Source organism: Hypanus sabinus, chromosome 7, assembly GCF_030144855.1.
Source record: "Hypanus sabinus isolate sHypSab1 chromosome 7, sHypSab1.hap1, whole genome shotgun sequence".
Lineage (NCBI taxonomy): Eukaryota > Metazoa > Chordata > Chondrichthyes > Myliobatiformes > Dasyatidae > Hypanus > Hypanus sabinus.
The window spans coordinates 22,434,294-22,449,558 of record NC_082712.1 but is presented as its reverse complement, the minus strand read 5'-3'; the positions used below and the strand labels follow the sequence as shown (position 1 = coordinate 22,449,558).

Sequence of the window (15,265 nt, the reverse complement as noted above, 5' to 3'; positions counted from 1 at the left end):
TCTTAATCAAACAATATATCTACAAGGCAAACATGAGGAAATCTGCAGATACTAGAAATTCAAGCAACACACACAAAATGCTGGTGGAATGCAGCAGGCCAGGAATCATCTGTACCATCTATGCTGCCTGGCCTGCTGTGTTCCACCAGCATTTTGTGAATATATCTACAATATTACTTGAATATTCCTCAAATATTAAGTACTTAACTGTCCCTTCTAAATCTTTCAACATCTTAAATATATTCTCTCTAGATTTTAGTACCCCTTCTGTAGGAAAATGACCCTTGCTACCCTTTCACCCTTGCTATACCCGTCATAATTATATTTACCCCTATAAGCTCAATACACCTCTATAGTGATGCAGGGAGAACGCACAGACAGACAGCAGACAGCAACAAAGATCAGAATTGATTGTAGAAGGAGGTCTTGCACTGGTAGTGACTGTCTGAAGGAGTGAACAGTTCCCCACAGTTTTCCCATCGCATTTGGGTTCCTTTTCTTGTTTTACAACTATACATCCATTTCCTGGGTTCTGATCAAACCTCAACAGTACCTCATATTCTGCCTTGGAAGTCTATCTTCTGATGGTATGATCAATAATTGGAATCTGGTGTAATATCACTGGCATATGTCATGAAATTTGTTGTCTTTGCAGCAGCAGTAGAATACAATACATAATAATAGAAAAAAACTGAATATACAGTATATATAAAATAGTTGAATTAAATAAGTAGTGCAAAAATCGAGGGAAGAAGATATTGCTGAATCATAGAGTGTGTGTCTTCAGGCTGCTGTACCTCCTTACTGATGGTAGCAATGAGTACAGGGCACATCCTGAGGGATGGGGGTCCTTAATGATACATGTCACCTTTTTGAGGCATCACTCCTTGAATATGTCCTGGATACTATGGAGCTAGTGTCCATGATGGGACTGACTAAGTTTACAACTCTCTACAACTTATTTTAAGCCTGTGCATTAGCCTCCTCCTCCACCCCCCATTCTAGATAATGATACAGCCAGTTAGAATTCTTCAGTTTTAGGTAAGCTGCTCCCTCTTTCTCTCTCCTCTTACTCCTTTCCTATCCAGTTCCACCCACACATTCCGAAGCCCCCTTTCTTTCCCCTTCTCCAGTCTATCTCTCCATCACCCACACACTCCTGCCACTGGGTTCTTTCCTACTACTGTTGTCATCTGCTCTCTCCACCTCCCCTATTTGGTTCTTAATGCCACCTTCTTCTCTGATCAGATTCCACCATGTGCAGCCCTTTGTTGCCTCCAATTATCACCCCTCAGCCTCTGTCACTATTTCCACCCTTCCCTCCTCCATCTCTTCATCTGGATCCATTATCTCTCACCATCTCATGCTCCATTCCCTATCCCTCTTTATGCTGACAGTCTCCCCTCTATTATTCAGTCCAGATGAAGGGTCTTGACTCGAGAGGTGAATTTTGTTTTCCCACTTCCCTCTACAGATGCTGCCTGACCCATTGAGCTCCTCCAGCGTATGTTTATTGCTCCCGGTTCCGACATCTGTAGCCGAAGTTCAAAGTGAATTATCATCAAAGTATATACTGCACAATTAGGGATTAGTATACTGTACCGTATATGACAGAAGACATGGGAGACTCCTGATGCTGGAAACAGAAACAACACAGAAAGCAATGGAAGAGCACAGAAATGCCAGGCAATGTGTAAGGAGGAAGATGGACAAATGAGATTTTGGGTCGAGACCCATCATCTAGACTGTCCATCCCCATCCATAGAGGCTATCTGACCTAATGAGTTCCTCCAGAATATTTTAAGTGCTGCAGTAGAAAAGAAGACTTCCATATCATCTTCACTTTTTTTTCTGTTGATGATGAAATAAATTCAGTAATTCAGTGAGGAACACCTGTACAGCTGCTTGTAAATGCAAATATCTAATTAGCCAATCATGTGGCAGGAACTCAATGCATAAAAGCATGCAGACATGGTCAAGAGGTTCAGTCTTTGTTCAGACTCAACATCAGAATGGGGAAAAACTGTGATATAAGTGACTTTGACTGTAGAATGATTGTTGGTGCCAGATGGGGTGCTTTGAGTATCTCAGAAATTGCTGATCTCCTGGTATTTTCACTCGCAACAGTCTCCAGCGTATGCAGAGAGTGGTGTGAAAAACAATTAAAAAATGCAGTGCACAATAGTTCTGTAGGTGAAAACACCTTGTTAATGAAAGAGGTCAGATGAGAATGGCCAGAGTGGTTCAAGCTTCCAATAAGGTGACAGTAACTCAAACTGGTGACGGGAAAATGAAGAGGGTTGAGGACAGGAAAGAGAATCTAGGATGGTGTGTTTCCTCCTCGATAGGTGCTAGGGTCCAGGATGTTACAGAGTGGCTGTAGAAGATACTTAAGAGGGAGGGTGATCGGCTCGAGGCTGTGGTGCACACTGGCACCAATGATATAGGTGGAAAGGGGGATGAGGTCCTGTGCAATGAGTGTAAGGAATTTGGGAAAAGGTTGAAGAATAGGACCTCCAATGTAGTAATCACTGGATTACTCCCAGTGACATGTGCTAGTCAGGGCAGGAGTAGGATGATGTTACAGATGAATCATTGGGCGAAGAAGTGGTGCAGGGAGCAAGGTTTTAGATTTCTGTATCATTGGGATCTCCTCTGGGGAATGTATTACCTGTACTAAAAGGACTGGTTCGCCTGAACCCAAAGGAGACCAATATGCTTGCGGGCAGGTTTGCTAGAGTTGTTGGGGAGGGTTTAAACTATGTTGGCGGGAGGCTGGGAACTGGAGTGTTAGGTCTGACGATGGGGCAGCAGGTATATAAGTCGATGCAAAATGTAGTGAGACTGAGATGACAGGGCAAAATTGCAGTCAGTGGGATGAGGTGAAGTGTAACATGGAGACACCATTGAACAGGGTGATAAGTATTGGATTGAAGATGTTATATTTGAATGCATGCAGTATATGAATGATCTTGTAGCACAATTTGAGATTGGTAGGTATGATGTTCTGGGCGTCACTGAGACCTGGCTGAAAGAAGATACAAGGATACATCTTGTATTGAAAGGACAGGTAGGTAGGTAGAGAGGGTGGATTGGCTCTGTTGGTAAAAAAAATGGAATCAATTTCTTAGAGAGAGGTGACATGCTATCAGAAGATGTAGAATCCTTGTGGGCAGAGTTAAGAGACAGAGAGGGGAGTTAGTGTATATACAAGCCCCTGAACAGTAGCCAAATAGTGGGATATAAATTTCAATGGGAGATAGAAAAGGCATGTAATAAGGGCAATATTACATTAGTCATGGGAAATTTCAATATGTTTCTGTAAATGACTTAATTTTTCAGAGGAGCGATATGAGATGGTGGATATGAGTTTGAACATGCTAGAATGATTCTATGGATGAGAAATTTCAATTGCAAGATTAGACTGAAGAACTTGAGTTGTACAGCATGAAGAAGGCCCTTTGACCCATACTTGTTATAGAGCACTACAACACAGAATCTGCCCCTTCAGCCATTTAGTCTGTGCTAAACTGTTATTTTGCCTAGTCCCATCAACTTGGGCATGGTCCTCCATCCATATACTTATCCAAATTTCTCTCAAATATTGAAATTGAGTCTGCAAGTACCACTTCCACTGGCAACTCATTCCATACCCTCACCACCTTCCAAATGAAGAAGTTGCCCCTCATGTTTTCCTTAAATAGTTCCTTAACCTATGACCTCTAGTTCTACTCCCACCCAACCTCAGTGGAAAAAGCCTGATGATTGTATTTACCCTGTCTATTCCCCTTGTATTTTTTTATACCTTTATCAAATCTCCACTCATTCTCCTATGCTCCAGGGGGTATTGTCCTAACTTATTCAGTTCCTCAAGCCCCAGCAACATCCTTATAAATTTTCTTTGTTAATTCTCCCTTTCAATTTTATTGTCCATGCTGACCAAGATGTATATTCAAGCTAATCCTCTTTCTCAGCTCTTGACCTGTACTACTTTAGGCTTTGGTCATTGATAAGACCACAAGACCATAAGACAATAAGACATAGGAGAAAAATTAGGCTATTCAGCCCATGAGACTGCTCTACCATTCCATCATGGCTGATCCCAGATCCCCCTCAACCCAATACACCTACCTTCTCGCCATATCCTTTGATGCCCTGACCGATCAGGAAACAATTAACTCCCGCTTTAAGTATACCATGGACTTGGCCTCCACTGCAGTCTGTGGCAGAGCATTCCACCAATTTACTACTCTCTGGCTGAAAAAAATTCCTCTTTACTTCTGTTCTCAATTTTGAGGCTGTGCCGTCCAGTTCTGGATACCTCCACCATAGGAAACATCCTCTCCACGTCCACCACAGGAAACGTCCTCTCCACGTCCACCACGGGAAACGTCCTCTCCACGTCCACCATGGGAAACGTCCTCTCCACGTCCACCATGGGAAACGTCCTCTCCACGTCCACCACGGGAAACGTCCTCTCCACGTCCACCACGGGAAACGTCCTCTCCACGTCCACCATGGGAAACGTCCTCTCCACGTCCACCATGGGAAACGTCCTCTCCACGTCCACCACGGGAAACGTCCTCTCCACGTGCACGCCAACACGGGAAACGTCCTCTCCACGTGCACACCAACACGGGAAACGTCCTCTCCACGTCCACCATGGGAAACGTCCTCTCCACGTCCACCACGGGAAACGTCCTCTCCACGTCCACCACGGGAAACGTCCTCTCCACGTCCACCACGGGAAACGTCCTCTCCACGTCCACCACGGGAAACGTCCTCTCCACGTCCACCACGGGAAACATCCTCTCCACATCCACCCTATCAAGTCCTCTTATGTACACGTCCACATACATTTCAAATGTCTCTAATTTCCCAACTTCAACCACTTCCCCAGTAGCTAGTTCAATGTACTTTGGAGTAAGAAAGGTTGTGTAATTAAGAAAGACTGGATATCTGAACATTCTTAGTTCAATGTCGATATTTAAAATGAAGATGTGATCCTAAACACAAGAGATTCTGCAGAAGTTGGAAATCCAGAGTACCACACAGAAAATGCTGGAGGAACTTTATGGAAATATGCAGATGTGTAAACAGTCAACGTTTTAGGTTGAGACTCTTCAATCAGGAGTGGAAAAGAAGTGATAAAAAGCCAGATTAAGAAGGTGGGAGAGGGGAAGGAGCACAAGCTGGAAGGTTATAGGTGAATCCAGATGGGTAGCGGGGGGAAATGAAGTAAGAAGCTGGGTAGTGATTGGTGGAAAAGGTAAAGAGCTAGAGAAGAAGGAATTTGATAGGAGAAGAGAGTAAACCAAGCAAGAATGGTCAGGAGGAAGAACACTGGCAGAGTTGCTAGGCAGGTGAGGAGAAGAGGTAAGAGGGGAGCCAGAATGGTGAAAGGAAAATGAGGGAAGGGGAAAAATACTAGAAGTTGGAGAAATCGCTGTTCATCCCATCAGGTTGGAGGCTACCCAGACAGAACTTGAGGTGTTGCTCCTTCTGTCTGAGAATGCGCTCATTATGGCAGTAGAGGAGGCCATGGACTGGGAATTAGAATTAAAATGATTGGATACTGGGGATCCTAACCCTTAAACTATTTGTATTTTGTATATGTTCTTTTTATATTAATTGTGTTGGTGTGTTTTCAATATATCTATGTTGAGCTGAGGGAGAAGAGTGGCTGAGTAGAAATTAGATACTACAGAAAGCTGGAAATAATTCATTGGTAAGGGCGACATGGTAGCAGAGTGGTTAGCACGACCACTTTGCAACGCAAGCCATCACTGAACGGGGTTGATTCCTGCCACTGTCTGTAAAGAGTTTGTATGATCTCTTGTGACTATGTGAATTCCTCAGGGTGCACAGGTTTCCCTCACATTCCAAAGACGTTTGGGCTAAGGTCAGTAAATTATGGGAATGCTATGCTGTCCCCCAGCACAATACCTGCTGACTTGATTTGACAAATGACTCACTTCACGAGATGTTTCAATGTACATGTGACAAATAAAGCTAATCTCTGATATTCAATCTTTAATCTCAGACAGCAATTGAAACCCAAAGGATAACTTAACCATTGATTCAAGTTCATTCCTGACCTCTGGTGCTGTGTATGTGGGGTTTGCACATTCTGCTTGCAACAACCTGGGTTTTCCTGTGTGTTCCTTTTTCTGCCCATGTTCCAGAGATGTGTTGCTAGATGAATTAGCCTCTCTAAGCTGCTATAGGTAAGTGGTAGAATGGCAGGAGGGGGAAGTTATTGGGAAGGTTGGGGTAATAGCTAACCAGGAAAAATACTGGCGGAAAAGGATTGCTGTGTACGTAGATTTGAAAGACTGAATGACTTCATCCAGGAAATTTGGAAATGTAATTGACACTTCCAATGGTTTATTCAGCTATGAGGCAAATTACCATTTATCCACTTATTGAAATGGTACTCGGACATGAAATGAGTTTGACAACTTTCTTTGTTGTATTGTACTTATCACAAGTCTCCCATGCACATCCGCTAATTCCCACTCCTCAATCATTTGAATGGGAAGCCAAAGAGTGTTTTGCGGTTTTCATGAAGCTGTAGGTTCCGTGGCACATCAATTGCTTCTTGATTTCTGTGTTTAATTATACGTCTCAAAGTCACAGTCAGGTTAACTGTCGTATGCACAACTACATGTATGTACAGTGTAATGAAGAAACTAACTTACCGCACCATTGCAGGCACACAGCATCACGTTAACTGCTTTCATAAGAAGAACATAAATTTTACATAAATTATACACAACTAGAACAAATAATAAGTTCATTTTAGTGCAATGTGATCAGAGTGATCATAATGTTGTTGAAATGTAGATATTTTTCAATTACTATGTGTACTATCAGAATAAGGTTTATTTTGACTGAGTTATGTAACATGAAGTTTAGACTATTAGACCATCTGACATAGGGGCAGAATTAGTCTATTGTGTCTGTTCCACCATTCGATACTGGCTGATTTATCTTCCCTTTCAACCCCATTCTCCTGCCTTCTACCTGACACACTAATCAAGAATCTATCAGACTCTGCCTTAAATACACTAAATTCTTGGCCTCACCAGCCATCTGTTGCAATGATTTCCACAGATACACCCTCAGGCTAGAGAAATTCCTCCTCTTTCCTCTGTGACTAAAAGTGGACACAGGTGCACTGCTTTGTGGGACAACTGGTTTAAATTTAAAGGTGGGAGGGATGTAACGAATATGGGAGGATGGGACTAGCTTGGATGGGCATCTGCAGAATCAGAAGCAGGTTTATCATCAGTGACATATGGCATGAAATTTATTGTCCTGTGGCAGCAGAACTGTGCTAGACATGCAAATTACTATGTTACAGAACATAAATAAATAGTGCAACAGAAGAATAATGAGGTAGCATTCATGTGTTCAAGGACCGTTCAAAAATCTGATGGTGGAGGGGAAGAAGCTACAATGTTTAGTGCGTGTCTTCAGACTCTCTTTCTCCTCCCTGATGGTAGCAATGAGAAGAGAGCATATCCTGGGTGATGGCAGTGGTTACTGATGGATGTCGCCTACTTGGGGGTCCACTTTTTGAAGATCTGCAGCTCATGGGTATGTCATTTTAGCTTATAGGAATTGTACCTGTGTTTTGGAAATCCTTTGTGTTTCAGAAATGGGTTTGTAATTTGGAAATCTTTCATAAGATAAAAATCATCTGTAAATTTTAAAGGTGTTTTAAGAATGTTAATTTAAATGTGCATAATTGAAAAAAAGAGAACTTCATTTAAACTGTTAGCAGGAAGTATCTCCTCCTTGGTAGGGAGGGGGGACCCACCACTCAAATAATGGGTATTGGCAGCTAAACTTGTCATAGAGAAGTGAACTAGTTTTTGAATTTTGGGTAGTTACAGTATAAACCATTTACCTTTAGTCAGGGTACTCATGCTATTTATATTGGATAGGACTTAAGGTCTTCATTTGAGTTTAGAATTTTGCGGTCAGGAAATGTAATACCATCACAACTTCTCTCATGCATGATCCATAAATAGCTCATTGGTCTTTTGACACTTGCTAGGCACATCAATCTGAACCAAGTGTTTAGCAGCTGAATGCAATTCCCCAGCTTGAGCTCATGCCTGCAGATCATAGATCTAGATCTCTTTGTTACTGTTCTGCAAACTAAACCACAATGGCATTATATCCCTGCGGCAGTATGAGATATTTCTTGTGCTGACTATATTTTCACAGTGGTGGGCATGCTGGTTCCCATGTGGGTAATGAGAACAGTGTTTTTCCTGTGATCTACTATACCCTGAATCCCTTCTGCCAGATAAAGATACTCAGTTCATCCCTCTGTAACTGAGCACCCCTGCTGTAACCAGGCAGTATTATGCAGGGAAGAGATTTGGCTGTCCATGATTGTGCTAATCCTGATCATTAGTATAACATGCCTGTAACACATTTCTTAAATTTATTGGATATTCAGTTTTGAGTTCGGTTGACAACCACATGTGCACACAATGTGCTTTTGTTATATGTGAAACTTAGTGCTGTAACAGAACTTGTTATGTCGCTGGTCATCTTTTGTCTTCCAAGTTCAAGTTTAAGTTTGTTTATTATTGACATACAGTACTGTGCTAAGTCTTAGGCACGTACAGTATATATAGATAGGGTGCCTAAAACTTCAGTACATCACAGTAAAAAACCTATGTATTGCACTGTACTACTGCTGCAAAAAAAACTTGGCATACTGTATGTGAGTGATGATAAATCCGATTCTGATATGGGTCTCTATTGTGGACTGAGAGTAGGAAGGGGGCAGGGAGAGGGGAATCATGGTTGGGAAATGGGGAAGGGAGAGGGGAGGGAGCAGAAAGCATCAGGGAGACATTTTGTAATGATCAATAAACCAATTATTTGCAATCAATTTACCTTGTCTGATGTCTCAGGGCTGGGTATATCAGAACGCACGGCAGACATCACCCCTTAGTCCTTCTCTGCCACCTGTCGTATACCCCTCCTGTGGCGTTCCACGCTCACCATTCCCAACATCCTTTGTTCCTGCCAGATTTACTGACTCACTCTCTACTGCACATTGACAAATACAGTACTGTGCATAAGTCTCAGGAACCCTGGCTGTGTACATCTGTCTAAGATTTTGCACAGTTGCTATGTATACTGTATAGAGGGTATATGTGATGCACTTTATTCAAATTTAACACAATGGCTTCAGATTGAACCAAGTCAAACCCTCGCCTTATTTCCTGAAGTGCATTAATCTATTTTCTCTCTCTCTCTTTCTCTCCCTCCCCCTCCCTCCCTCCCCCCCTCTCTCTGCTTATACTGTGAAAAAGAGATTTTTGCAGCAACAGTACAGTACATAACAAGACAAGGGTGAATTTAAGTTAACGTAAACCTAAATTAACATAAATTGTTCATACATATGTGCAAAATGAACAATGACACTGGAGCAAGATCTCAAAATATAGAGGCTGATGTAGTGTTGAGGGTTTAAAGGTCAATTCAAGAACCTGATGGCAATGAGGAAGAAGCTTCTGTTGAACCTTGAGATGTGGGTCTTCAGGCTTCTGAACTTCTTGCCCGATGTGAGCATCAAGAGGAGTCTGTGACCCAGATGGTGGGGTCCCTGATGATGGGTGCCGCCCCCTTTTTTGAGACATCTCCTCTTGTCAATGTCCTCGATGGTGGACAGAGTTGTGGAACTAGCTGGGACTATTACTCTCTGTAGCCTTTTGCAGTCCTGTGCATTGGAGCACCAGGCTATGATGCAAACAGTCAGAGTGTTTTCTGTTGTACGTCTGGAGATGTTTGTCAGAATCTTTCTTGACATGCTGAATCCCCTGAATTTTCTATGAAAGTAGAGATGCTGGCGCACCTTCTTCACAGTTGTGGTTATGTGCTGGCCCAGGATAGGTCCTCCGAGTTGATACTCAGGAGTTTGAAGCTGTTCATCCTTTTCACTGTGGGATCTTCAATGAGGACTGGTGTATGTTTTTTATATATTATAATAATAAAAATATCACAACAGTAGACTGTGCAATGCCTTTTTATTCTTCCATTCATAGCCAATGCATTAAGGATTAAGACTGTTGGCATTGTGGAGGATCAGAGAGAACTTGGGGTCTGACTTCATAGGACGCTCAAAGCAGCTGCGCAGGTTGACTCTGGTTAAGAAGGTGTATGGTGTATCAGCCTTCATCAATCGTGGAATTGAATTTAGGAGCTGAGAGATAATGTTGCAGATGTATAGGACTCCCACTTGGAGTACTGTGCTCAGTTCTGGTCGCCTCACTACAGGAAGGATGTGGAAACCATAGAAAGGGTGCAGAGGAGATTTACAAGGATGTTGCCTGGATTGGGGAGCATGCCTTATGCGAATAGGTTGAGTGAACTCGGCCTTTTCTCTTTAGAGCAACAGAGGATGAGAGGTGACCTGATAGAGGTGTATAAGATGATGAGAGGCATTTATCGTGTGGATAGTCAGAGGCTTTTTCCCAGGGCTGTAATGGTTGCCACAAGAGGACACAGGTTTAAGGTGCTGGGAGTAGGTACAGAGGAGATGTCAGGAGTGAGTTTTTCACTCAGAGAGTGGTGAGTGTGTGGAATGGGCTGCCGGCAACAGCCATGGAGGCGGATACATTAGGGTCTTTTAAGAGACTTTTGGATAGGTACATGGAGCTTAGAAAAACAGAGAGCTATGGGTAAGCCTAGTAATTTCTAAGGTAGGAACATACTCGGCACAACTTTGTGGGCTGAAGAGCCTGTATTGTGCTGTAGGTTTTCCATGTTTTTTCTCTGTGGTGCTTGTTTGCCTTTCTTCCCCTTCATAGAATCCTTAGTGAGTTCCTTGATCTTGCTGATGGCGAGCTTGAGGATGTTATTATGACACCACACGAGCAACAAACCTATCTCATTCCTGAGGACCACATTGTCACCATCTGTGATTTTATGACTTGCTCCTTGTAAGTTCTAAAGAAATAGTAGCCCGAGTAGGCTATTCAGCCCCTCACGCGTGCTCCACCATGGCTGAAGCTCATGACTGATATTTTAAACCTCAGAAGAACTGACAGGCTGAAAAATAACATGGATGGGGCAGATGGACATTAGTTAAGTGTTTTCTGACTGAGGTGTGTAAATTTTCCCCATGTCCATGAGGGTTTCCGTCAAGTACTGTAGTTTCTTCCCGTAGCCCAAAGGTGTGCTGGTAGATTAACTAATTCTTCGTTTAGTGGGCAAAAAGAGTCAAAAGAGAGGGAGAGGGTGAGTTTGAGAAGGGAAGTGAGAGAGGGAGAGGGAATGGGGAGAGAGAGGGAGGGGGAACGAGAGAGAGAAAGAGAGAGAATGAAAATAGATTGATGCACCAGGAAATAAGGCAAAGGTTTGGTTCAATCTGAAATCATTGTGTTGAATCTGAATAAAGCGTATGATGAGGTATGAGCTTGAGGTAACAATGGTGGATTAAGAAGCCTTTTTTAACAGTATGATAATAAGGAAATTATTGCTAATTTTAATGAGTACCATCACCTTGTCATGGTGGAGAGGCTTGTGAGGCCCTGGGATCCTAAGAGCAATGCCTTCTAGAATTCAGCTCCTGGTAGGATCACCCATTTCAGTAAGGATAAAGGGAAGGTTCCAGTCAAAGAGAAATCCAATGAAAATCTCAGTGGTGGAGCTGGCAGAAAATGAAGACACATCACAATGCCATTGAAGATGGAGGAAGGCTGCAGCAGTGAAGTGCACTGTGCACTGTGACACTGAACCCTGATCTTGATCAGTCAAGGATAACCCCTTGGTAGAGCATCATACTCGACTTGATTGATAGCACTACTACTTCTAAAGAATTCCTGTGCAGATCACAATTACTATGTTCTTTTTGGAACTAAGGTACAAAAAACAGGAAAGTGGTCTAGCCACAACTATCAAGAGACATTAAGTGTTTCACTAGATCAAAGAAAGGGCTAATACCGTTGCCAAAAAAACTATTTAATGATTAAGAAAATCTCAAAAGTCAGCGGGATGTCACTGATAAGAAAAGGATAAATCAGTTCTCAAGAAGCATAGAAGCAGTTTGCAGAGCTTCTGTAGATAAGCTCAGAGGAAATGGATATTCCTGTTCCTTCCCCTATTCAGACCAATCTGCCTGCAGCCTCCTCCACTACCACAGTGAAGCTCAATATAAATCAGAACAATGTCTTATCATCTGGACTTTTAGCTAAACTGCTCTCTCATTGTTTTCTATTTCCATTGTTTCTCACACTACTTCAGTAAAGTTTCTCATTGACAATCAGCTCTTCACCAACTTATCTACCTTTACATATCTCATATTATCCTTTGTCCTAAACCCCACTCCCTCCATTTGTTACTTCCAACCATCACCTCGCAGCTTCTGACATCTTTCCCACACTCCTCCCTCCCTATCTACCAACCAACCTCTAGCCTGGATCCACCTATAAACTCTTGTTCCACCCTTTCACTTTTAATTTTTTGAAAAGTTGGCTGTATCCCATATTTCCTTCCAGTCCACATGAAGGGTTTTGAACCAAAATGTTGACTGTCTATTTTTCTCCATATATGCTGCCTGACTCAATGAGTTAATCCAGCACCTCTGTGTTGCAACACATGCAAAATGCTGGTGGAACACAACAGGCCAGGCAGCATCTATAGGGAGAAGCACTGTTGACATTTCGGGCTGAGACCCTTCATCAGGACTAATTGAAAAGAAAGATAGTAAGAGATTTGAAAATAGGAGGGGGAGGGGGAAATGCGAAATGATAGGAGAAGACTGGAGGCGGGTGGGGTGAAGCTGAGAGCTGGAAAGGTGATTGGCAAAAGGGATACAGAGCTGGAAAGGATCATGGGACGGGAGGCCTAGGGAGAAAGAAAGGGGGAGGGGAGCACCAGAGGGAGATGGAGAACGAGCAGAGTGATGGGCAGAGAGGGAGGAAAAAAAAGGGGGGGGAGAAAAACTAAATATGTCAGGGATGGGGTAAGGAGGGGAGGAGGGGCATTAACGGAAGTTAGAGAAGTCAATGTTCATGCCATCAGGTTGGAGGCTACCCAGTCGGTATAAAAGGTGTTGTTCCTCCAACCTGATTGTGGCTTCATCTTGACAGTAGAGGAGGCCATGGATAGACATATCAGAATGGGAATGGGACGTGGAATTAAAATGTGTGGCCGCTGGGAGATCCTGCTTTCTCTGGCGGACAGAACGTAGGTGTTCACCAAAACGGTCTCCCAGTCTGCGTCAGGGTTCGATTCTTGCCACTATTTGTAAGGAGTTTTGTATGTTCTCCCTTTGACTGCTTGGGTTTCCTCTGAGTGCTCCAGTTTCCTCCTACATTCCAGAGATGTATAGATAATGAGTTGCAGGCATGCTACGTTGACACTGGAAGTGTAGGACACTCGCAGGCTGCCTCCAGCACAATTCCTCAGACTTCATTGGCTGTTGATGCAGAACGACATGTTTCACTGTATGCTTTGATGTTTCAATGTACAATAAAAGCTAATCTAATCTTGAAAAAATTAGCTAATTGCGGGTCCCTTTCAGGCTGAGGCCAGAGAGAAATTATCCTAGGGAATAAGGAAATGGTTGGAAACTTAAGCACGTATTTTAGTGTGTCTGCATGGATACAGAAAACCTTCTGAGAATAGTAGAGTCTGCAAGCCCAGAGTAAAGGAGGAGGCAAAAGAACTAGCATTATTGGAAAAATCAGTGTTGGAAGAATTAATGGGATCTACAGGCAATAAGTCACCAGGATCTGATGACCTGCACACAGGATTTGAATGATTAAAGTGAAAGATTAGTTTTATTTGCCACGTGTACATTAAGTTATCAAAAAAAATTGTGTTACTTGCATCAACAACCAAAACAGTCTGAATATGTGCTGGGTGCAGCCCGCACGTGTTACCACACTTCTGGCACCAACATAGCATGCCCCAATTTACTAACCCCTACCCTCATGCCTTTGAAATGTGGGAGGAAACCAAAGGGTCGAGGCGAGAATGTCTAACCTTACAGACAGCGGTGGGAACTGAACCTGGCTGGTGATATAACCGTTGTGACACTGTGCTGCCCCATGTCAGCGATAAAGAAATAAAGATAAAGGAATCACCTTTTGTCACCTTCCAAAATTCCATAGATTGTAGATTAGTTCCTACATATTCTGATAAAGAAGGGAGAGAGCATACAGAGTATATACCATTTAGCTAATTGTTAGCAGGAGAGGGAATACTGTACTGAAATATGTTAATAAGGAAATTACAACAGTAAACTTGGACAATAAAATTGAGCAATCTGACTTAGAAATAGAATGAGAAGCAAAATGAAATTTGGTAAATCCACTGAAAATTTTTGAAGATGTAACGTGCCCAGAAATGTGCGGAGCCTTAGGCACATTTATATAGGCAGGGTGCCTAAGACTTTTGCACAGTACTGCATTTGTCAATGCGGAGCAGAGAGTGAGTTTGTAAATCTGGTGGGAGCAGAGGATGTTGGGAATGGCGAGGGTGGAGCGCCGTGGAAGGGGTGTGTGACAGGTGGCAGAGATGGAGTGTCAAGGACAGGAGTGGGGGTGGGGGGAGGTGACATAGGTGCTGAGACACTCAGGCCTGACCCACATGGCAAGGTAATTTGGTTCCAAACAATTGCTTTATTGATCATTGCAGAATGTCTCTCTGGTGCTTCCTGCTCCCTCCCCTCTCCCTCCCCCTTTTCCCAACTGTGATTCCCCTCCTCCCTGCTCCCTTCCCACTCTCAGTCACAACAGAGAACACAGCAGAATCAGGTTAATCATCACTCACATATGTCATGAAGTTAGTTTTACTTTGCAGCAGCAGTACAGTGCAATACATAAAATTACTACAGACTGCAAAAGTCATAGGCATCCTAGCTATATTTATTTATTTATTTAAGTACCGTAACTACAGAATTAGGCCATTTTGCTCATCAAGTGTTTCCCTCTCAACCCCATTCTCTTGCCTTCTCCCAATAACCTTTGACACCCTTTCTAATCAAGAATCTATCTCCAAACCTAACATACCTAATAAATTAGCTCCTACAGATGCTTGTGGCAGTGAATGCCACAATTTCACCACCCTCTGGCTAAAGAATTTCCTCCTTGTCTTTGTTCTCAAGGGATGTCCTTGTATTTAGAGGTTGTGCTTTCTAGTCCCTGACTCCCCTACTATAGGAAACATCCTGTCCACGTGCACTATATCTAGACATTTCAAAATTTGATAGATTTCAATGACATTC

At 42.9% G+C, this 15,265-nt stretch overlaps 1 protein-coding gene across 1 annotated transcript in view; it reads left to right on the top strand.

The window, feature by feature from the left end:
* Nucleotides 1-15,265, top strand: part of LOC132396477 (proteolipid protein DM beta) — a 248,864-nt gene that overhangs the window by 40,667 nt on the left and 192,932 nt on the right. The gene's annotated exons all lie outside the window — the stretch shown is intronic.